This window comes from Rhipicephalus sanguineus, chromosome 8 (assembly GCF_013339695.2).
Source record: "Rhipicephalus sanguineus isolate Rsan-2018 chromosome 8, BIME_Rsan_1.4, whole genome shotgun sequence".
NCBI lineage: Eukaryota > Metazoa > Arthropoda > Arachnida > Ixodida > Ixodidae > Rhipicephalus > Rhipicephalus sanguineus.
In genome coordinates, this window is record NC_051183.1 from 56834284 (window position 1) to 56859267 (window position 24984).

At 44.3% G+C, this 24984-nt stretch overlaps 1 long non-coding RNA gene across 2 annotated transcripts in view; it reads right to left on the reverse strand.

The window, feature by feature from the left end:
- The window catches only part of LOC119401962 (uncharacterized), a 92759-nt gene that overhangs the window by 34430 nt on the left and 33345 nt on the right, over positions 1–24984 (reverse strand). For both annotated transcript variants that reach the window (XR_007417283.1, XR_007417284.1), the window contains exon 2: positions 4238–4379. This is a non-coding gene — a long non-coding RNA (uncharacterized LOC119401962). The remainder of the gene's footprint in view (positions 1–4237; positions 4380–24984) is intronic.

The window sequence follows — 24984 nt, forward strand, 5'->3', positions numbered from 1 at the left end:
AATTCGATTTGAAATGTTGGCATCACTTCCGTATTTCATACAAACATCTATATGTGTCAACTGTGAACAAACAGAGGTAAGCGCGCGCAGAACAACGGCGGTCTTCTCAAGTCACATGTAGGGCGTATGCCTACATTTTCTTGGTAAGTTCAGTCTAAGTTCATAAGATTCTTTAAATTATTTGGCTTTATTCGGAGAAAAGGAAGGACTAAATTGTTTTTGCGTGAGATGCGTAGCACTGTGAGCGACCAAAGCTTTGTAACTTGAGCCGTCGCTGCGGCGCCGACGTTTGTGGGTGCCAGTCATACCGTGTAAGAAGCATGGTAGTAGGATCTGCTTCGTTGCCGTGCGGCTCTATACAAAACGTTATCTCTAACATAGTTAAATATGCATTTGAGAAGTTATTTAGAATTTATTTGCTTTATTCGGGACGTTTATTAAGTGATGAAGACATACATGCCATCATTCTTGTGCTGACTAGCGGAAGCGAATGTTCAGATTTGGAGAGCATCGATAAGTAGCGCGTTGAAGCAGAGTCATCCACATGCAGAGGCCTCTTGAACAATGCTACTGCTGATGATGAAAGCATTCAGTTTGAACGTAATGATCAACGACGACAAAGATCTTTATCATCATTGATCACGAAATATAACACGTGACTACGGTCCCACGCGCAGAAGGTGGGGGCGTAGCCTTGACTTGCTACCTCACAGTGGTCCTGTTCGAGGGCGCTACTTCCTGATGCGCGCTGCAGTTAAGTCACGCGCCATTTTACAGATTTTGCGGGCTTTCTTTATCAGCCAGAAAAAAGGGAGCGCGCAATTAGTACGTTGTTGAAGAAAGCTTAGTTAGATCTCCTTTGAACATGCCTACATATGCCTGCTTCACATTTTAATGTTTAGGTGAGTATTTGTCGAGTTAGAAAGATGTATGTATGTATGTATGTATGTATGTATGTATGTATGTATGTATGTATGTATGTATGTATGTATGTATGTATGTATGTATGCATGTATGTATGTATGTATGTATGTATGTATGTATGTATGTATGTATGTATGTATGTATGTATGTACGTACGTACGTATGTGTGTATGTATGTATTAGCAACAGCGCCGAGTGAGCGTGCTCGGAGTCCACGTTCGCATCGTGTAGTGTTTAGCGGGCGCCGAGTGCCGCCTGTGAACTCGAATTACAGCCAGCGCATCCCTGACCTTGGTCGATCGTCTCCGTTTACGCGCCAAACAGGTGCATTGTAAACACAGCGGCCGGGCCGAAGCTACGGCAGTCGCCCCGTCGCTGCTGCCTCGTTCGCCTCGCAACGATTTGCTTAAAGGGGTCCTGCAACACTTTTTGAGCAGGGTCAAAAAGCGCTGCCAATCGGTAGTCGAGGCTTCCGAGAACACGCGAGCCAAATATAATAGCGAAGCGAGCGGCCTGGAATTTACAATAAATTCTCAAAGTCAGCTGAAAATCGCTTCCTCTTCTCTCGACAAATGATGTATTAGTCCGCAATATATGACGAGATTGTCGGCAGTTCCACCATTGGCTGATGTTATAATCACGATAACACCCTCATTATTACCTTCGTTGTTAATTTTGGGTTCAATAAGTAGATAATATGTATGTTTCCATTGTGTTATGCCGTTAAAACACCGAACAAACATTAACACTACCACTTCCGGTCTCACCGACAGCTCGTCTGCTCGTAGTTGCGTGGTTGCGTTTTCTTCACCATGTGCAGTGCCGAAATCGTGAATATTTCTGTGCTTTTGACCATCGCCGGTTGCCGTTGAGAGTGGCAGCCGTTCGAGTGTTGCCTCGTCAGCTGGAAACTGCATCGTCGGCACGTTCTCACGACCGACCGAGGTAGCGGTGCAGCATTTCTCCGATAACAATGCTGGCGCCGGCTAGCTTAGGATATCTGTGTTCGCTGTATGGCGAGAGTCCCGTTCGCTGTCTGTTCGGTGTGTCATCGAGCCGTACCTCGGCGTATCCTCCCCGTAGTCTCAGGTTCCCGAGAAACCGCGACACAGCAACCAAGCAGACTCGCATTTTCACGGTAGCTGCAGACAGCCGGGGGATGGGTCCGCGCCGGCCCGATGCCCCACGATCCTTTCTTCTAGTCTTTAGTTCTTTGTTGTCAGCCCGCACTCGCTGTGCGCCCGCATTCGAAGAGCAAACAGCATCGAAGTACCGCCACTGGGAGAAGGGTGCACGCAGCTTTGCCGCGTTGAATACGATTCAAGCGCGAGCAGTGCGACGAGGCGGTGTATCGGAGTGTGGGTCGAAACCCATCTCAGCTGTCATTCGTTCCAAACGCGCACGCAGGTTTGCATCCATGGTTGGCAGAGCGATTAAAACACTACGGCAGTTCGAGGTGTACACCCAACATTACCAAACCGACTCGCAGTTTTCAAGCACGCGCGATACACGGTGCGATGGCCTCCGCTCGACGACGAGCGCGCAAGCCGACCGGAAGTGGCGCCACAGACCACGTGGTTGTGCCGAGACACCAGAGAGAAAAAAATGAGGAAAAAAAAATGCCGCCAGCGCTGACTAACTCTTCGGCGCCTCCTCGCACCTCCGCCCTCCCTCCCTTCACGCCCCGCGCAGCTTTCCGTGCGCTCGCGGCGTTGAGTTGAGGGAGAAAGCTGCGGAACGTGATCTCTGTAATTTGGTAACACCACTTAGACTTGACGGATTCGAAAAATTTTTGCCGCATATGACTCGTGAAGAGTCATACGTCAATAATGAGACTATTCCAATATAACTAAGAAAGGTGTTGCAGGGCCCCTTTAAATACACGAGTTCTTATTGTAGACGTGCCTTTGTTTCTCTGTAATTGTGAATACGCAATATCATCACGCAACCAACGCCCGGACGTCTACATATGTATGTATGTATGTATGTATGTATGTATGTATGTATGTATGTATGTATGTATGTATGTATGTATGTATGTATGTATGTATGTATGTATGTATGTATGTATGTATGTATGTATGTATGTATGTATGTATGTATGTATGTATGTATGTATGTGTGTATGTATGTGTGTGTGTGTGTATGTATGTGTGTATGTATGTATGTATGTATGTATGTATGTATGTATGTATGTATGTATGTATGTATGTATGTATGTATGTATGTATGTATGTATGTATGTATGTATGTATGTATGTATGTATGTATGTATGTATGTATGTATGTATGTATGTGTGTGTGTATGTATGTGTGTGTGTATGTATGTATGTATGTATGTATGTATGTATGTATGCGCGTCTCTTGATATCCCGGCAGTTTTTGGAAGAAAAAGCCAACTGCGACATTCACGTTGTTCGTTTCTCATGTTTCATATCACAGCTTTGTTTATTCCGTAATCTTTGCCCAATGACTGGTGCGACATGCTTCTGTTCTGTGAGGCATGTTTATCAATGTTTATTTCAATTAAAAACACAGGGTCCCAGTTCCTCTACTTCTTAACGCGTTGTGAGTCGGCAAGCTGTGAGACAATTTGGATTAACATACTAATAATAATAAATGTCGGGGTTTCAAGTCCCAAAAGCACGATATGGTCACGGGGGATGCCGTAGTGTAGGGCTCCAGGAATTTTTACCATTTGGTGTTCTTTAACGTGTACCTAAACCTAAGTAGACGGGCCCCTAGAATTTGGCCTCGATCTACTACATCGCGGATAATGCCAAAACATAATAGCAATATTTAAGTATTTCTCGCGTTTTTGACACACGCCCCGGTCTTTTGCGCATTTTCTTCCTATATATCGAATAGAAACGACGCAAGCGTAATAAATAAACAAATTAGTTTCATTTATTTTCGTGAAAACACACTGAATGCAGTCTATTTTATTCTGACCGATGTAATAACGAAAAATGTCGCGTTTTGTGATATGCTTTGCAAACACCCTATGTAAGCTTTCTGCCGAGGCGAGCTCGAATATTATAACGCGCCTTCAGTTTTTCCTTTATAGCTGACAATCTGCAAGCAGAATGACTATCATTTGACATAGCTACAAATATTACTGCCAATATTACTTAGGCTAATTTATGCGCGACATTTCGAAGTGTTCTGAACCACGCAATATAATCAGTGGCTACGCAACATGCAGCCTCGGAATTCACTTTAATTCCCTACAAAAGCGAGGCATTCTTGTTTGCGAAAATAATTTGCTCAAGTAAATTTCTTGCGCCTCTGCGAAGGCTTTGAAAAAGTGCACCTTTTTTGGCACTCTGCCTTAGTTGGAAATCCATTGCAGTTGAACTGCTCGCCTCCTGGATCACATTGTTCTGTGATTGAGTTATAGTGATACCAGGCACTCCTCAGAGGACCGAAGCGAAGACGCCAGAAGCACATGCATTCTGTATTGGGCAGAAAATTGTCAGCACACATTATTGATAATTGCCATGTTTCTCTAAGGGTTTCACCTTTTAAACAAACAACAAATGTCAGTAGAGCTTGCTATCTGCATAGAGAAGCTGAAAACACTAATTTAGAAACGTTTACCTGAGCAAGCCAACGAGCGTGCTTTCAAATATTCCTGCAATTGTAAAAACGGCGTAGATGTTGAAGATGTTCTCGAAACCTCCTGAGAAATTGGTTACTGGCTGACATGACGAAATATATATTTTAAACAGCTCTTTTTTATTTCGTGCACCATATTTTTGTGCCTGAGGGATAAAGTCACGCAGCTAGTGCTGCCTTACTGAGGCCCTTGATATGTGTCGGAGAAGTCCGGGTTTGATTGTGAGATACGTTAAACATTTGGGCTTGATGGCTAAACATTGTCGAAATAGCAGCGCGCAGTTACGACGCATGACTGTGACAGTATCCTTTCTTGCGTGTGACGTGATCATGCGCTGATTTTTCGACAATGATTGTGAGGGTACAGCACATTAAGATTTATTTATGGTAGGAGATGAATTATTAGATGCGAAGCATCTTACAGCGGAGTTCAAACCGGTGGTGGTGGTGTGCGGCGTGGCCACCCTTACTGCGCATGCGCGTACCCGCTCCACACACCTCCTCTCCAGTTCCCCTCTCCCCTCCCCCTCTGAAACGCGGGCTAGGAATGTCGAAATTCTCTCCTGCGCAACACCGCGATGAGCACCAGCGCATGTGCGTCCCTCCCCCTCTCTCTCCTCTCCTACGCTGCCCCCCTCTCGCGCGCCTGTTGACCGCGTTCCCCGCTCGCCCTGTGAGAATTAACGGCCAGGCTAGAGGGAAGACAAGACGCGCGTAGCGTTCCTGTTCGCGTTCCACGACGCGAGGTCGGCAGCATGCCCAACGAAAGCCAACGGAACGCGATCGTGCAAGTGCACTGGCTTCGCATCGCCTCATGGTCCCCTTTAGCGGGAAATGGTTGTCTTTTTTCTTAAACGTTTTTAGGAACGTTCATTGTTGTTGACGTTTCTCTTTAAAATAGATCTGATGCAATTAACGAGAAACATCGCGTTTATTATGGTGCCTAAATCTGTGTTCATTTTTCCCTGTTTACTCCTGACATAAAACTCTGCACGGGAATTTGGGACTCCGCCTTCGTTTTTGAATGAGGGCAGATGATTTCTTTATTCCTATGTAGGTTCAATTTCTTCTTATTTACGTATATTTACAGTTTATTTAGGCCAAACTGAACCGGACGCAGAGAGATTGCACGGCTTAGAGGGTGCTTGTATAAACGGAGTATTGTAGGTGGCTGTCAAGCACTAGGCGAACTCATTTTAACGCCTCTCCAGGACTCCGTGTGTAACTGCGATCTATTCAATGAAAACGCCACAATTTCGCCCCAAGGGCGAAGCAGTGAATGTGATAGCAACAAATCGGAATTTTATACTGAGTAAGGCTGGACGCTCACTATTTCGGATCGGAACACAGGAAGTTTACGAGCCGTGTCCTGATGTCTGTCGAGATAGCACGCCCGATTGCTTTCTTATTTCTTATGAGAAAAGTTCGAAGTTGCTTCTCAAGCGACGCAGCCCCCCCCTCCCCAGAGGCGGCACTTCACGCTCCTTCGCGGGGCGTTTCTTCTTTGCTTGACGAGCCATGTACGCCAGGCCTCACATGCGGTTGATGTGAATGTGTGTGATCTTGTGCGAGGGACACGGCCGGCTGTTTTCATGTCTGCTTCAGCCGCCCTCGTCCCCAGCGCCAGCGCGCTTTTACTAGCGCGTAAAACATACGACGCGCCGGGCAATGTTATCGACTTGGACTTTATACGCAGCATGACGGCGACGGGAAAAACTCGCCGAGAGTGTCGATATAACAGCCATCGCAATTATATTCGTGTTGGCTATTTACTAACTGAAGCGTCATGTGTGCAATTCGAGAAATAGCTCTCGATAATGATTTGCACGTTTTCGTCAATGTGCGGGAGTGAAATCACGCAAGAACCCGTAGCGTCGGCTTGCTTTAGAGACCCTCAGTACATTCGAAAAGAAAAAGAGAGAACTGCTCCTATAAGTATTTCGTGCTTCTCTGATGTATGACTCAATGAGAACATGAAGGACACTTGTGATTCTGCCTTACTTTACATAGTGGTGTGAAACAAACTTGTTTTCAAGGAGGTGGTTTAGGTGGCAGTTTCTCATCACTTCAACGAACTTAGGAAGAAAAATGAGATATCAGAATTATTGTTTTATAGAATAACAGGAATAAATTACATGAAAAAAATTACATACCATAGGGATAGCGGCATAGCGATTGAAGGGCGTCACATCCTGTAAAGCGCAACATATGTATCAAGGTAATAACATTCTTTATGATTTTGATATCTGTGACAGTTTCATAATAATTTGATAACCGAATACACAAGTGTTCCAATATATACTTTTCTAACAAATGTAAGAAATGTATATTTAAAATAGAGAAACGCCCTTTTCTACAGTTGAATGAGTCATTACATTACCACGCGTGCTTGTTTCATTATTTCGATGTCACTGGGCCTCGTTCGAAAAAGCTGCTACACGAGTTATTACTTGGCGCAGGCCACGGCTGAGTGCACGAAAATCTTTGCGATTGTTTTAGAGAGTTTTGAAAAAAATTTCTGGCATTTCTGGAATTGGTTTATTCTGAAATTAACGTGAGCACCACTTATACCCATGATCCATTCGACGAGGCATGTATCAAACTCTGCCTGTTTGGCCGACGATCGGATTATCGGCGATCGACGACTGTCCTGGCCACTATCAGTGTACAGCGAGTATCGCTAGTAGTTAACAGTTTTCCTTTCTCTGGGCACAAGTTCGCACAATAAAGTTCCGTATCGACCAGTGCTACTGCCGCCTTCTTCACTGTCACAAGTGCGTGACAACATAAAGAATTTGGATAACCAATTCAAGAAACGACAAGCTTTCTTGTACAAATAAATGAAACTCATAAACTAAGGCCTTGGTGTAAGAACTGTGTAAACCGTGTTGCGGGATTGCAGAACAGCCGCAAGGTACACAGATGTGTCTATGCCTTTCCGATGAGTGAAATGTCTTCAGGCTTTTGAGAATCGTGGAGTTTGTGTTAGATATCCGCGATACCTAATCATACATGACGGTCACGAAGCGGTGCCAGCGAACTCAAGATGCACTCTCGGTTTTGTACAGGTGCCAAAGGAGATTCAAGTGCAAGCGTGTGAGCTACCAAGAACGGTGAAGCAGATTAAAAGGCCACAGGAAGCAGCGCAGCCATAAATTTTTTTTTCTTAGGTGGGGGTGGGGGGGCGAGGACGGTGATGGGGGGAGGTTCAATTATACTTTATGTATATTTCTGCTTGGGGTTTGGTGCGTGCTTGTATATAAACATATGCCAAATTGAAAAATTTCGCGGGGGGGGGGGGGTGAATACGAACCTCCCCTCCCAATACTGCCCCCTAGCGACGCCAGTGGCCACATGTATGCGCCCGCTCAGGGAACATGAATGACAATAATGCACTTGATCTTCCACGGAAAGGTACGCTTGGCACAGAGTGCGAAGGTAGAATAGTTGTTGGTTTATTTCCATGTAGTAAATGACAGTTACATACTATTGTTCGCAGAAAATTTTAATACTGATGTTTTAGGCCTAGGTCTTCACGCGGTGAGCGATCTATTGACTAAAGCTACGACTGATGCTCCCTGAGGATTACTAGTCAAACTTAAAGGGGCCCTGCAACCATTCTCCAAGTAACCATCGAATGGCTTTCTTAAAGGAGTTAATTACCTCACGAATTTACCGCCGCAACAATTCTTAGAATCCGTCAAGTACGAGTGGAGATTTATCGCACGTTGTAATTGCTCTCTTTCTCCTCTCGTCCCGACGAGCGCGCTGGAAGCTTAACGGAGAGGAATGGCACGGGGGAAAGAAGTTACGCCACGCTCGCGTCTTGACCTTCAACACGATTTTCTTTTCTTCGAACGCGCCGCTTTTATTTTCAATGTGATCGCGAGCGCACGCGCGGGCCTGTGGCGGCCTCCCGCGCCGGCCCCGGTAACTTTGCAGCCCACGATGCTCAAGTCGGCCAACGGCCGTGAAAGTGGTTATATGGCGTAGTCGTTTGGGTTTATGGGATGATTTCTTGAGACAAGCGGGAACCATTTCTAGCTGGCTTTGAGAATTAATTTTAAGTTCTGGCCGCGTGCGTCGCTATAATGTTTGGCTAATCGTGGAATAAGAGCGCAAGGTTAAAAAATACGACAGAAAGAAGAAAAGAACACAGCGCTGAACTCAATAATAAATTTCTACTTGAAAAAGATAGAATATATGTAGATAATGAGTCACCAAAACTCTGCGCATTTGTTGCAAAACAACCTGAATCAGTCTTCTCCAACAGATAATTGTACTCATCTAGAATAGTGATTGCAGGTTGACTTATACATCTATTGCTGAATCTTATAAAAAAAAGGCTTCGGCAATTTCACGCATGCTTTGATAAACATGTGTGTATTTTATAATGGTTCTTTAAGGCAGGATAGACAACTACATGGTCTGTTGGAAGCTAGGAAAACGCAACAAGTGTGTCTCCAGTCATGTGCACAACTATATATCTTGCGCTACTGGCATGGTTTACGCTATTTCACTCTCATGCGGCGGCGAATGCATAGGCCAAAGCGGGAGTTGTCGAAACGTACTCCTACGAGAGCATGCGAGAGCACTCTTTCGGGTGCTGCTGTCACGTCTTAATTGGCAGCCCATGGCAGATTGTGGTTGTGTACCCAACCTTAAAAAAAAAACATTATAAAATACCGGCATGTTGACCAGCGCACGCTTGAAATAGCCGAAGCCTTTTTTTTATAATACTCAAAAAAAGTTGTACAAGGCAACCATAAGTCACTCTTATATATGAAGGGTACAATTATCTGTTAGACAAGACATGATTCATGTTGTTTTGCAACGCGTGGGCAGAGTTTTGGGGACTAATTGTTATCTATAAATGTTCTGTCTTTTTCAAAAAAACCTTTTTTTGTGAGTTCGGCGCTGTCTTTTTCTTCTTTGTGTTCGTTTTTTAACCTTGCGCTGTTTGTTATTCCGCGATGAGCATCCACCAACTCGCCCGACTCGCTAATATGCGTCACAATGTTGGGCTCGCGTGTTCTCATTAGCCTCGACTACCAATCGGCAGCGTTTTGTAACTATGTTCAAAAACTGTTACAGGGCCCCTTTAACACTAGAAATAGCCAGGACGATATTGATGCCGGTATTAAACGACAGTAATTCGCTTAGAAAAAAAACTAAGGCACAAGAATTGTGAGACTACATGACGACAGCGTGAGGAATTACGTCATTCTGTTCCAAAAAAAAATAGAAATGCAAGAATCCTACTCACTTGACACATTTCGATTGCCAGGACGACCATTTTCAGCAGAGCACGTTGTTATTATCAGAAAAATAAAGCATTGCATGAAGATGAAGTCAAGGATTTTTGAAGAAAACATTAAGTTATTCCTAAAATCCGAGAACAATTCGCTTGCTTTGCCAGAGCTCTGATTAGAGGTTAGCTTCACGTTATTTCCTGATATATGTGCTGCAATGGACAAGGTTTTCGAACTATTGGGGCAAAACTAAAATGTGCACAATATGTTAGAGTAGCAAAGAATGGAGACATGAAATGACAAAGACCATTGTTCGTCACTGCAAACTATTGTTTCGACGCATTAAAAGACAATAGTACTGCATCGGTAGTGAAATATTACAAACCCCGGCGATGTGGAAACCACTACAGATTTAGGACATATCGTGAACTGAACGGCTTGATGAAAATGTGGTGAGTTGAAAAGTAATGGTGATTATTAGTTGGCAAGAGTAGCATGAAAAAGTGCGGTGTCAGCGAAAAACGACACTATAGCATATTTGTGAGAATTTGAGGCTTTTTTTACTTTCTTTCATGTGTTCGTAATAACAGTCCAAAGTGGGTATTAACATTTATGTTACCACGCACCGTCTTTCCACTCCTTTCTAGCCGCCCTTAAAACCACTGCACATTCCCACACCTTCAAGTAGACTTCGGCAACCTACCACTGACGTTAAATGAGAAATAACGACAAAGGCACGACGTCACCATTTTTTAACTTTGCGTTATAAAACACAAATGCGAAGATTCGTGACTTACAAATCGCAGCATTATCTAAAAGAACACGTTGCTAGGCTATTTGGACTATGCTGCTAGGCTAGACCATGAAAATTATGGCCGTCTAGTGCAAACTAAGAACGCGAACTAGGAATTTGCACACCCTTTAACCCTAATACATGCAGTAGCGCAGAGAGCCGCATGGACTGGCGAAAGATCATGACGCGACACAGCGCTGTGTCCCGTCTTGCTCTTTCGCCAGTCCATGCGGTTCCTTGCGCAACTGCGTGAATTATGCACTACCAACTAGCTTATAACTCTGCCCTTTTGAACCACTTAACTCTTTATTCATTCGGAGTTTGCATTAAACTGCTATATTTTTTATGGTCTACTGTGCAATAGCCTTATCGGAGCAAAGTCGGATTCCATGGACATTCTCATGTAAGCAGGATAAATGAACGATGGCCTCGTCCAAGTCTTGACACCGTTTAGAACCCAATGAAAGCGCTGCCTTCTTTCCTAAATCTAAGATTGTCGCATCACTTCATTTGGCACGTGACTGGATTTTCTTTGGTTCCCGCGGTTACTGAGTCTTTATTTTTGCAAGCGACCACACGTCAAAGAAAATAAATAATAATGGATCAGTACACATAGCGTACGTTAGGAACTCCTGCGTTTCTGCCTGTTGGGTATATTTCAAATTGATAACCGCGCCCTCCACTGATATTGCGTAAACGTTATCAGGGTTAGAAAACCTTATCGCATGTATTTAAGTTACTCGTACGATATGCCTATTCCAAACGCTTCGCAGAGGCACCGGTATAGCAAGTAAGAAAGACACCCAAGGGACCAAACATAGCTTAGCAAAACACACAGCAAACATTTCTCCCCAGTGTTCATTGCTGTGTTCGTGCAATCACGCGCATCAATATGAATTATTATTATTATTATTATTATTATTATTATTATTATTATTATTAGTATTATCATTATTATTATTATTACTATTATTATTATTATTATTATTATTATTATTATTATTATTATTATTATTGCTATTATTATTATTGTTGTTGTCATAACGTGTAACGTTAATTCATATGCTGGTGTAGCAATTATACCAGGAATTACATCACCAAACCGCAGGAATTATAAAATAAGTATCCTTTGTCGCTGAACTTGCATCATCTTAAGATAAGGAATAGATGAAGAAAAAAAAGAACAGACGCGCAATATTTCACTTTTACGATACGCTGAAGCAACAATGATCGCTGAAATTCTTAGTAACCTACTGTCCTACTCTATGGACAGCCTTTGTCACGCATTCCGTCCTTCTAGTGACAGAAGCGTTTGCATACATTGGTTCGAAAAGCAAGGAAGAAACAGGAAAGGCCATTGAGCTGATCTTTGCAAATGATTAGCATAGGGATCGTAACACCCATAAGGAAGAAAGAAATCTTGAGAGAAATGTAATGTCAAGCTTCGTTAGAATAAATTTTTAATTCTTTACATATGGTAATCTGGCGTACAGGTGCGTGCGGGGGACAAAAGCGTTTCAAACAATTTACTCTAAAAAGTTTTGTTTCAGGTAAGGCAGGGCGCATATTCCAATAACAATGTTTAAAGTATATTACAATATTTGTTCGTATAGGCAAGTAAAAGAAGAATATTAGTAATGACTAGCGAACGCATCCCCATACTGTCGTACGATTAAAATTTTCGTGTTAACTGCGGAATACAGAAGCATGTTTTTAAGGTACATTGTAAGCTAACTCTATATCAGTTGTAAGAGGTCAAAGAATGTTTTTGTGCTACATACTACTGAAGCTTCTGGCCGGTATTAAAATTTGTTCATCAAAGAAGCGTTCAATTTCTATCCTACGGTGCACTGCATTTGCTAAATACCATCTTTGTGTAGACAGTAGGGTTTAGCAGAACATATAACGTTCGCCGAGGTGACTGCAAACACAGAGGAACAAGAAAAGCCGAAGCAAAGTCTCGAGTTGAAATTATCTCACTGTTTAAAACCAAGCACATATAGTGCACTTTCACTGACATTGTATATTTCGATTACCAAGTCGATGAGCTATAATTGTATATGCTATCACGAGGAAAATAAGACACTGCGTTATGTTTAAACTGCGCATTTTGGTAGATTCCGTTACTGCATATGAGAAGTTGAGCCACATGTATGAAGCCAGAAACAACGGTCACCATATGTTACCCTTTTGTTGTCGCCTCACGTAAATTCTGCAGCACAAATATTTCATGAAATATTTGTCAGCGAAGTAAGAACGTAAAATACACCAAAGCATAGATACGATATAGAGACAAAATGTTGAAACGCAGCATTTTTAATCACAATAGAGATCAAAATCTGCGGCTAAGAAGTACGGGTCGAATGCATCAAACGGAGGAGGATATAGATATAGATGCTTGTTTCACGATTATTACGGTGTACCTTACTATATCTGGAAAGTACGGAAAAAATCCAAGGAGTTGTCCTTGCCGTAAACTGGCCTCTGCAGTTTATTTTATTGCAATGATAAAGGTGAAAATGCTAGAGGCCCGTGCACCTATATTTAGGTGCACGTTAATGAACCCCTGGTGGTTGAAATTTCCGGAGCACTCCACTAAGGCGTGCATCATCATATCGTGGTCCTGGCACGTAAGACCCCAGCGATGATAATAGGATAGTAGATAACAAGTCGTGCGCTATTTGCAAGTGACTTTGAATGTGCAAAGTGAATATGAAACGCTACATGACGTTTTTATTATTTGCTGAGTAAAATGTTGCGTGGTATAATGACTACGAGTTGGGCGATGTTAAAGGTAACAATAATCAGACAGCAGAATAACCATATGAAATCGCAGGTAAAAAAAAAAAATCGTCATTAGTATCTTAACCATCAAGTGTGATTTTCTATGCGTGGAGAGGCCGCGCGAGAGTAGTCTATTCCTTTGAAGACTTCACCACACACCACATAAAGTGATGGGCTTTAAAATGCTTTGCTCGGAGAAGCAAGGCGTTGTAACACTGCAGGATTCCCATCTAGCAAGCAAAACAACTTATTCCAAAGAGCAAATGATGGAATGCATTAGGAATCCTAAGCAGCGCCGGAGACACAGAACAAATGTGGACATATACATACGGTGGTGAACATAATATTAGCACAATATACAAGATGGAAAATAATAAGCACTAACCCCTAAAACAATCTGCATGTTTACGTAATCTCGTTTTTACGCTGTTTATACCAGTTTTCTATGTTGTAACACATTGTATTAAAATACAGACTGTTGCGTTGTAAATGGTCATGTTGTGCTAGAGCTAACTGCACTTTAAATATACCATACATTGTGTCTAGACTATAATGCTTACTCACATAAGCGTACTTCCTGTTTTGTGTCTGGTATACACTTGTTCCCTGAAATTCGCTGCAAAATTGACGCTCCCACTGTAACAATAAGCCTCCTGTTGTGGTCTCGATGTACAGAATGGCAGTATTGAAAATATTCGAGCATCGCGTGCTTCGAGGAATGCGAGTGTGGCGGCTTCAACAAAGGATCAGCAAGAGACTACGATCAACGCCGGAATGTGCGACTAAGAGCGGCGCTCTTAGCGATACTGCTGTTACTATGCAACATCAATGCTGCTGTTGCAATACATCGGAAAAGATCTGTAGAAACTGTAATATTAACCAGTCTTTCTGTTAATGGTGTAGTTCAAATGGGATGTTGGAATATCCCATATTTTGTCTGCAGAATGTGCTGCCACCGTATTCTTCTATATAAGAGAATGTTGCGATATACGTTCTTCATTTCGGCGTGTATTGCAAGTCGCGAAACTACCAGATAGAATGCATGAACTTGCCTATCGACATTGTCGCACTGTAGAGCCTTTGAGTGGGTCTAATGCGCAATGCTTGGCTCGAATGAGATCGAAATTACGATTTCTACACGGTCCACAATGCAACGACAACACTGAAATATTTAAGTATTTTTTTTTATTTTGCTCAAACGCACGTGTGGTACATGCGCACCATACGGGCATTTTGTACGCATTTATGTATCATCTCATCAAACGGAATCGAGAAGGTTGTGCTGTGTGCTGAACTAAATTTCTGTTGAATTTTACTTAATGATCACGTAAGATGTACTTGTGCTAGGTCGCTACCAGCCGATTCAGTTGCGGCCAACGCAGTAATGCGCAAAGGTTTATATCATGGTAGAATGTAAATTGACACTGTAAGCTTGCTACTGAAGAGCTTGTGAATGTTCGAGCATGGTTTAGATTTCTCTTAAATAAGAGAAGTACCAAAAGTTCAAATAAAGAACATGTGTCATCACTTAGAGCTCTTATTGAGATTACTCCAGCTTTTGCTTATAGTTCTGATGACTGTTTTTTGTGAAGTTTTAAGACATCCAGAGTGAATATTTGTGACAAAAATGCTTGAGTCTTTGGTTTATTTTCGTACGAATACAGTGTAGTTGAAAGCACCAACAATTTCCCTACGCCAATTTTCGTCTACGCGTAGGCATCGGTAACGTACACCTTTTTTGGCACTCGGACTGGGTTGGAAATCCATTGCAGTTGAACAGCTCGGCGCCAGGAATACATTCCTCCGTTATCAAATTATAGTGATACCAGCTATTATTCCGAGGACCGAGGTGCAAAGTCCAATAGCAGTGGCATTCTGTGTTAGAAAACGCAATGGTAAGTACTATTCGTAATCGCAGATATTGTGTGCGGATGACGTTTCTTGAAAAAGTGGTTGTGGCATCAGTGAGCGGTGCATAAAGACTAAAGAGTACTACATCCTAAATGCTTGTTCAAGCAATCGAAGCAGCGTATGTCGTATATTTCAGTATTCTTGCATATTGCCTACATAAGACAAATGTGGCAGAATGTTTATAAAAACTGAAGCTCATGAAATGCACGTTTAAATGCTTTTTAAACGCTTTTGTTTCATTTATTATTCAATTACTATTGATAGTTGTGGCAGTATGTGCCAGCTAAGACGAATCAGGGTCGCCTGAGTACTTTGCTATCTTAGCACATGTTAAAGAACCCCAGGACGTCAAAAATATACCAAGCCTTCATATATGGCGTGCCGAATCATCGTGTAATTTCGGTACGTAAAACCACGGAAATCATTATTATTGAAGTGAACGTCTTTTTCTTTGTAGTAGGATTGATAGGCGGGCGAGTTGGAACTTATCCATCTTTGCGCAGCGCCCGAAATTGACAAGGACACAAGAGAAGAGGACGGGACAAGCGCTGACCCGTCCGCGCTTGTCCCGTCCTCTTCTCTTGTGTCCTTGTCAATTTCGTGCGCTGCGCAAAGATGTCTTTTTCTTTATTCACAGCCATGCACTTACGTATGCACGCGTGAACTGGTGACTCAGACTGTTACCGTTCATATATGCCACCGCCATTTATACAGTCATGGTATCACAAGCAGTCGCCAGTGGCTCAACGGTACCCAACAAACTAACAAACTAATGATAATTGTTGAGATTTTACGTCATAAAAGTACGATATGATTATGAGGGATGCCGTAGAGGAGGGCTGCGGGGAATTCGACCTCTTGGGGCAGCTTAAAGTGCACCTAAATCTAAGCACATGGGCATCTAGCGTGTCGCCTTTATCGAAATCCGACTGGCACTGCTTAGATTCAATCCTGCGACATTCGCTTCATCAGTGGAGCACCATAACTACAAGGCCACCACGGCGGTTGGTATTCAACTATACGACCCATGCTGTGTTCAGATGGGGCACACAGCACGCAGCCCAATCGACAAAGAAAGGTCTAAGCATCACATGCCCATGATTCGCTAGCAAAAAAAGAATAGCGCTTTTGTAGAAGTTGTAATATGATCTCAAACGCAGAATATCTTGCATGTGGTGTTACGCCTAACTTCGAAATGTGACGTCAGGACCTGCCCAACTTTTATTGATTGCTGCATGGTTTCTCGTGCATAACTCATTCCTTTGATCGCACTACTTTGAAAAATTTTCACCGGAGCTTCGTGCCAAGGAGATCATAAGTGCATTCAATGCATTCATGACTGCGGGTGGTCAAACAAAGGAGGTATTCGTACAGAAAGGAAGGGTCGCAGCTGCACAAGCAACTGTTTTCGGGCTTTTTATGTTCTCATCTAAAAAAACTCTTGCTTGGACAATGCTTCGTGGAGTGTAATTAATTGGGGTGTGTGCTGCCTCGAATAGTCATCCGAGCCAGTATCACCGTTCCATGGACAAAACAAAACGTCCTAGATAGGAGAAGATGTGCTTTGCATCTCTTAAGGCCTGCATGTAATACGGGAATTCGCATCATGGTTCTTACCGCTATTTTGTTCGAAAATACTTAATACAAATAAGAAATGTCCTTGAACAAAATCTTGTGCGTTGCGTTCCACGTGCGTAGTGCTCCCCCTTTTTCATTTCCTGTCATCAACTGAAGTGAGCGGTGACATCTATATTGCGACGTGAGCATCGCAACATTGCCAAAGCAGAATGTTGGTCATTACGAGTGCCTGCTATCCTGTAGTTCAAGCGTGCGTCGCTGCAACCGCAGCCGAGCAGGAGCATGGACCTGTGCTCGGAATTGTTCTAGAACTGCCAGGTGTTTAATAACCGAAATTCAGATCGGGCATGGCACTGCGCTGTCTATTTTCACGAAGCTACGAGACAATCGATTGTCGAAAGGAACGAAAAAGACATTTATGCCCGACGGACGTGCAAGACATTCGGACAGTCATCCGTTTCATGTAGTCTGTGGCTGCTTGTAAATAACTAAAGATACTTTTCGCACTTATTAAAGGGCCCCTCACCAGGCCACATAGCAAATTTTAGTTAGACGCTGGAAGTTGTTGTGTGCCGAATGAAGAGCAGTATGCCGGAAGAATTTTTCAAATCGGTTCATTACGAGCTGAGAAAAATAATAAATTGTAGCGGCGGGAAACCACGATGCGAGGAGGCGAGTTTCAAAGCCTTGCCACTCGCCCCGTGTCGCCTTAGCAAGCCAAATCCCTTCCCTGCCCTCTTCACTTGACACATACGCATGAACACGTCATGCGCATGCATGGTCACGCGTGCATGACGTGCCCGAGCCAGCCCGAGCACGCGAGCGGCGTTGCACGGCTGCTACCTTTTTTTTAATGTAGCGGCCGTGGGCGTTTTGTCCGCGTTCTCTGTAGTGTACTGCCTGTTTCTGCGGGATGGGCATGAAAGTTGATGATGAAAACATTCCTTTATTAAAATTCAAAGAAAACGGGGAGGGTACCTATTCCGGGACTCCTATGGCAACCTCTGCGATAGCCCGGGCCCGCTGGACGAGCGCCCGACAGACCTCGGGGGCGCCTTCGCGAAGGATGCCTTCCCACTGCTCTGGGGTACGGGTGGACCGAAGGATTGGTGGGAGCGGAGGGAAGTAGGCAGCGGTGCACTCTACGGTGACGTGAAATGTTGTGGGGATGGCGCCACATCCTGGACAGGCGTTGGTATAGCGAGTCGCATATAATTTGTGCAGCAAGTGCAGATTTGGAAACGTTCGGGTCTGCAGTCGGCGAAGTGCGACAGCCTCCTCTCGTGTGAAGGGCGCTGGTGGTGGTTGGTATCGCTGTCGTTCGCGTATGTAATGCTGCGTGACCTCGTGATAAGTGAGAAGTGGGGAACCTAGCTCTGTGTTGGCCGCCTCACTGCGCGGGGCTGCTCGGAGGGTGAGTTCTCGAGCGGCCGCATGAGCGCGTTCATTACCCGACAGTGAGGCATGACCAGGAGTCCAGAGTAGGTTGAGACATTTGTACGGGCACGAGAGTGGCGGTATCACGAGCGAGTGCCGCATTAACGTTTACTTGGACGCGGTAGAATAAATGAGCATAATGAGTGCTCCAACGTGCCATAACATTACTTTCGTTTCCAGGGCTGGCGTCCGCTCGATGCGCTAACCGCGAGGACACAAGCGCATGGGAAAGGGAGGCACATTAGCCCCGCATCTCGCTGCAATTCACGAAAAAAAAAGTCAAAAAGACGTACACATTCCCTTTGTGTGTCTCATTATTTCTCTGAAGTTTTATTAATCTATTCAAGCAACAAATTACACAAACTACACATGTCGTGTCAAATAATTATCGCAGTGTCACGTGCTACTGTTGGCGACGTCAGAGCACAGTCGTCTACGTAGAGGAGCGATGTCACAGCACTACCATCTACGTAGGGCCATTTTCTCATGTACGTCATCCCCTCATTCTCTAAAGCGCGCGCACGCGATAGGAAGGGCAAGCAGCGTTCACCTTGAAATTTGACCCATTTCCGCGGCGCGTAGCGTTGCAAATTTTGGAAGACATGATCGTGAACGCCCAGTGTATGCATTGCGCTCGTTAGCTCAAAATTGTCAAACCTGGTGAGGTGCCCTTTAAGGCGAAAGCCTTAGACGCCTCGTGGAACACGAAAAGTGACCGCCGGCCTCCGGCGTCGGCGGCGTCAGTAAATCATCAGAGTGTGATTACGTCACCGCATACGTCATCATGACGTCACACGAATACGTCATCCTTTGAGATCATCAGGCCTGTCCAGGAGGCGCTGTAAAACCGCGTGAGGCGTAAAATGCTTGCAATGCTTCCGATCCAGGAGGCAGTACAAAACCACGTTAGGTGCGTGGAGCTTCCGGAAGGTGGAGCTCAATACAGTCGAACGAGAAGAGAAGGAGGAAGATGGCTTCCGTCTTCGAGTCTTCTTAGGCACATGCATAAGGGATCGTGTGAGTTCTGGCTTCAATATTTCTGTCTCGCAAAATCAGGCGGAAACCTTGGTAGTGGCGCTGAAAGGAACTATCCGATACTTGCTGGTGGTTGACGGATGTCTATTTCTCTTGCAATACCAGATGCCTGTAATTAGGTTATCCTGACTTCACTGATTGCACCCACTCAGGAAGTACGACCAGTGCCTTATTGACTTGGCAGCGGCTAAGCAAGGCCTGAATCCATTGTTCGGGAACCCGAGAAGCGAGAAATCTGAGGTCATAGACAGATTCCGCAGAACCTCAGGCACGTGACATGTTGTAATAGATTGAGCGCAAATGGACGGGACACAAGAAGACAAGACTACTGCACGAGCGCTCACTACCAACTGATTTTATTCGGAAAAAACAGGTATATAAAGCATAGTACACCACAAGCGCGCCTGCGTACACATCCAGTGAGAGGAAAAACTATTAAAAAGAGGTTATCTTAAATTCCGCTGAATCAACTGAAACTCACTCCCCCGCAAGCATACCGACGTTTGGCTAACACAATCGTTGCCTTTCTTTTTGATGTGAAATGCCTCCAGAAGCTCCCGTGCCACGGTGTCTCTGCTGCGGCCCAGTACTTTTAGTTCAGTAAACAGAGGCTCACAGTCGCACTCCGCGCAGTGCGCCGGAAGGTGCGCGCGCCGATCATTTGTCAGCGACAGCTCGTGCTCACGTGCCCGGTCGTTGACACACCGGATCGTTTGTCCGATATAGGACTTCCCGCAGCTCAGTGGCAACTCATACACGACCGCCTCCGCACATTCCCTGTAAGGCCGGGTGTGCTTTTTTCCAAAAGACGCTTTCTTTTTTGCCTCTCCTGCTATGCGCGCACAAAGCTTGACAGCTTGTTCGGCGCACATTGCGCCTAGCCGCCACTCTCTTGAGGTTGTGCGTCACGTTGTGTATGTACGGCACTACCTCGGGCCTGATGGCGCTTTTCTGTCTAGCCTTGCTCCTCCCCTTTTCCTTTATTTTTCTGGAGCAGCGACTCCACAGTGGCCACCAGAACGGTTTCCGGATATCCCGACGACCGCAGCCGTTCCACCTGCTGAACGAAACTGGTTGGGGCAGCGTGTTTGCAAGACTTCTGGAGCGGGGATTCTAAAACAAGTGAGGCAGTTGTGAGGCAGAGGGAGTTTCAGTTGATTCAGCGGAATTTAAGATAACCTCTTTTTAATAGTTTTCCCTTTCACTGGATGTGTGCGCAGGCGCGCTTGTGGTGTACTATGCTTTATATACCTGTTTTTTTCCGAATAAACCCAGTTGGTAGTGAGCGCTCGTGTAGTCGTCTTGTCTTGTTGTGCCCCGTCCATTTGCGCTCAATCTATTACAGGATGAACCAACTTGCCCAACAGAGCATTTTATTACGTGACATGTTGTAATTTTCTCTAGCAACGTATCAGATAGCCACGTAGGTATTCTCTAGCCACGTATCAGCGGATATGACTTGTTTCAAGGAGATTATAATGTAATGGAAACAATAAGTGAATAATAGCCAGAGGTACGGTGTGGACGGCGAGTGTGTTGCGCTAGACACGGCGGATGCTCTGCGCGGTACAAATACAGGTGATTCGAAAATGAAATTTTTGGCGTGCTCTCTTACTCCATGCTATGACACAGCTAGTTAAAGGGACACTAAAGATCAAAACGATTTGTCTCATATTAGTAAAGTACTCTTTCACGATACCAAAAAACACCACGCTTGTTGCGAGGAGACGCTTAGTAAGCGAGAAAACCGGCAAAAACATAATGTGGGTGGCGACGCCACCTTGAAGTTTCCGCACCATTCGCCGTGACGTCATATGTTTTGACGGCGCCTACGGGGGACTACGTAGTTCCTAATCGGTAAAAATGAAGTACATTTTCCTCTGAGGGGGCCATAGGCTTAACATACTAAGTTTGGGGTCATTTTGTTGAGCCAATGGCGCCAAAATACGATAAATACAATTTGAAATCCGTGACGTCACGCAGGGACTTTATGGCGTGATATTTAAAGATGAAACTTTGAACTTAAGTTTCTCCTCTATTAATAAACCTATGATGGTGAAATTAACGACATTTAAGTTCTCAGTGCAAATTTATCGATCTACACCTATTCATTGTTTCTCTTTAGTGTCCCTTTAACTGAGGACCGATTGTCGTTTGATCCGGAATGAAACTGGCAAACTGCACCTTACAGCCAGCGTTTAATGGGACATTGGACATCTTTATTGCATGATATGGAAAATGAAACAGGAATGTTCTAACCCCCTACCTTGGTGCGTTGGCATGTCAGATGTACTTTTTGGGACCATTTTTGGTGTTACACGCGTAGGACCTCCTGGAAACGTTTCACATTAAATATTACATTGAGCCGTCGAAGCCGACATAAGTGGCAAAATACATGCGCTATACCTGAATAAATAAGATATAGATTTATCAGAACACGAGAAACCTTTCGAAAGGGGCAAGCTGTTTTTAGTAACTTTCACATTTATACCAATTAAATTTATCTGCTGCTACACGTACATAACAATAAAGAAATACATGAAATTTTACTAAACATATACAGGCCTGAGCGTATCAGCAATAAATAAATGTTTTTTTTTTCTGGCTCAAACTGAATTGCTCCGACATAAGAACTGCGTAACACTGCACCCTTTTTAGTTTCTGTATTATTGTGAAACTTAGTCAAGCAAGTTTATTTAAATGAGTAAGAAAATTTTAACTTATGCAGATATTTGTTTCGTTGAGGGTAACCCTAGGAACATAAATGTCCGAATAATTTCGTGTTTCAAAAGCAAGCAATGAAAAGTAAAATTAGGTGAGTTGGAGCTCTTAAATACACACCTTGGCGATAGTGGCACCGATGGGCACGTGCGTCGCACCCTGTAATAAATAGCAGTTAAAGAATGACGAGTGTGCATAACTAACCTCTTTCAATGCACAGATCCCTCTCGCAGAAGTGTGTCTATTCGAGGGTTAGATGCTTCAGCGATGATTTGTCGGGTATTACGGCACAGGAACCTCTTCACTAAAGAGTGCCCTAAAGTTTATAGTTATTCAATTCAATTAACCTTAATCATTGCCGGTCAAAAGTGTTCTAAGAAAATAGAAAACGTTGACGAAGCCAGCAGTCTGCGTGTTCAAGGTTAAACTTTTTATTTGGGCGAACTTGTGCATGGAAAATGACAATACAACGTGCAAGTGATTCATACTGCAAACTGATATCGGCTTCAACAGTTGTCGGCCATCGAGCGATCTGATCTGCGGTAAGGCGCGTCGGTATTTTGCATGCGGCATCGAACATTCGAGCCTTATCGCCGTTGGCCGCGTTAGTTATAGAATGAACTCAACTGTTCGCAGTTTTCACACTCAAGCCTATCGGGAGATCCCGAAATGACCTGGAAGGTTCCCAGACATTCGGGCGCTGTTTGTGCAAGGCAGTGGTTCCACGTGTAAGAGACCAGTTACATAAAAAATAGCAAAAGAAGCGCACGTGCCAAAAGCGATATTGGGTCTGTGTTGGGGGGTCTCAATATGATCTGCCTCTCTCATCGCAAACACTGAGACAGCTCACGCGTTCGTGCAGCAACACGTGCACATTTATTAACCTGCTTTTACATCACGGCGAACTCGCCTTCCGAATCTGATACACAACTAGTAACACGCTATGTAACCTTATACAACGTCATTACCATACACAGAAAACATCACACGCACAATGTACCGAGAATGCGGCGTCGCCGACGTTCGACTCACCACGAGGGGCCCGCGGGAAACGAGCCACAAGCCACGCCGGCCTGACCTCCCAGGCGGCGCTGCCGGCGCCACCGCGCTCAGCCTACATCGCGCGAGCACAGCGCGACGACAAGCTCGGCAGCTGTTAAAGCTAACTGCAGCTAATCCACGAGGCGCGCGTGCGCCATGAGGTGCAAACGACATTACGGTGGTAATAGCACCCCCACATTGTGATCATGCATAGATTTAATATATCCACGAAATATTTCAATTAAAGTCTAATGACACTTCTAAGCATGTTATACCGACACATGTAAGCGCTCCAATACTACATCTGATTTAGGTTCGAAGCACATGGTTTGATCGGAATAGTTAGAATTCTAATATTAAACAATACTTTGAGACCAACTTTATCCGCAAAGGGAAATAAAAGTGCAATATTACCTTCAACGGGTCGCTACTATAACAAACACTCCTCCACAAAATGTAAAATATTGTTGAATATTATCTTATCTTTTAGATTAGGATGAATATGCGCAAAGCCTCAAGGTACGTCGCAATTTGTCCTACAGTTAGATTTACACAGTTGCAAAAAAATTTGTATGGGAGATTACTGCAGAGCCATGCAGAGCATTACGGGCATGTAGCACCAACTGGTAAATGCGACCAGCTCCATGTTGAGATAACAGCTTGTGTAAGGGCCACCCCTGCCCGAAGCCTCCTAAGCATGACTTCCTCCGCCCTAGTAAGGTGAAGGGGAAAAGAGCAGACACACGGTGGGATAAGAGCTCGTGTATCCTGCCGGAGAACATTTTTACGGGCACGGAGTGTATTTAGGGGTTGAGGTGGAAGGGCAGGTCTGTATTACAAGGGCAGTGTGCCTGTTGGTCAGCAGATATTTTGTGAGGGTTCGCAGCATGGCCTTGAATAAAGTGTACCCTGATGCAAGTGGCTGCATTACGGTTGATCTTATGTATGGCGTCGCAGATTTCCAACACCTTGTGAACTTTCTTGAGTTCCTCGACAGCCGCTAAAAAATCGGTGAACACGTATATTTGCCTAATTGTAGAGAGCTTAGAGGTGACATCCCACATTGCGTCATCGATGGCTTGAAGTTCCATTACAAGAGGACTGGCTTCCGTAGATAGATAATCCTGGTGACCACAGATGAAATTATGCGTGGTACTTAGGAATGATGTCCTTCCGCCGTCTTGTAGGATGGCAGCATCTGCATAGACTTTGCAGAAGTTAGCGCATGGTGCTTCGACGATAGAGCGCTCGTCAATAATACCTGTGTATCGCTGCGCCGTAACTTGATTGTCTTATTAGATGTGACGTTGGTGAATTCCCAGGCAGGCATTGTATCGCACTGGTTGTCAACGCAAGACCCGCGTTGAAAGTGAGCATGCAACGCAGCAACTACCGGAACAAGTTGCTATTTTATTTCACGCGCTTTTTCCCTTTGCGAAGTTAGCTCTGCAATTGTGTTGAGCTGAGCGTGCTTCTGTAAAGTTGGTATTGGGGTGATGCGGGGTACCGCTGTTATCGTGCGCGTGGCATCACGGTTAATAGTCTCCAATTGTGATAAGCCTCCAAAACACGACGGAATTTCAGCGTAGGATGGAGGCTTGAACTGATGAGGAATCATTGAACATGAAAAAGTGAGAGAGAGAACTCATTATTGAAAGGCGGAGAATTTAGCCGCCCTATCAAACGACTGACTTGCTGCTCTGCACAGGAAATGGCTGGGTACGAAAATGCGGGAGAAGAGAGGCGCGAAAAACTTAAGTAACAAATGTTAAAATAGAAAAAACATAAAAATTAGACTGTCTTTTCTTGCCCTTGGGCGGGTACGTGCGCTGGTAGAATCTTTCCCGGTGTGCATGCAAGGCACAACTAAACTTCGTCGAGCTGACCGAT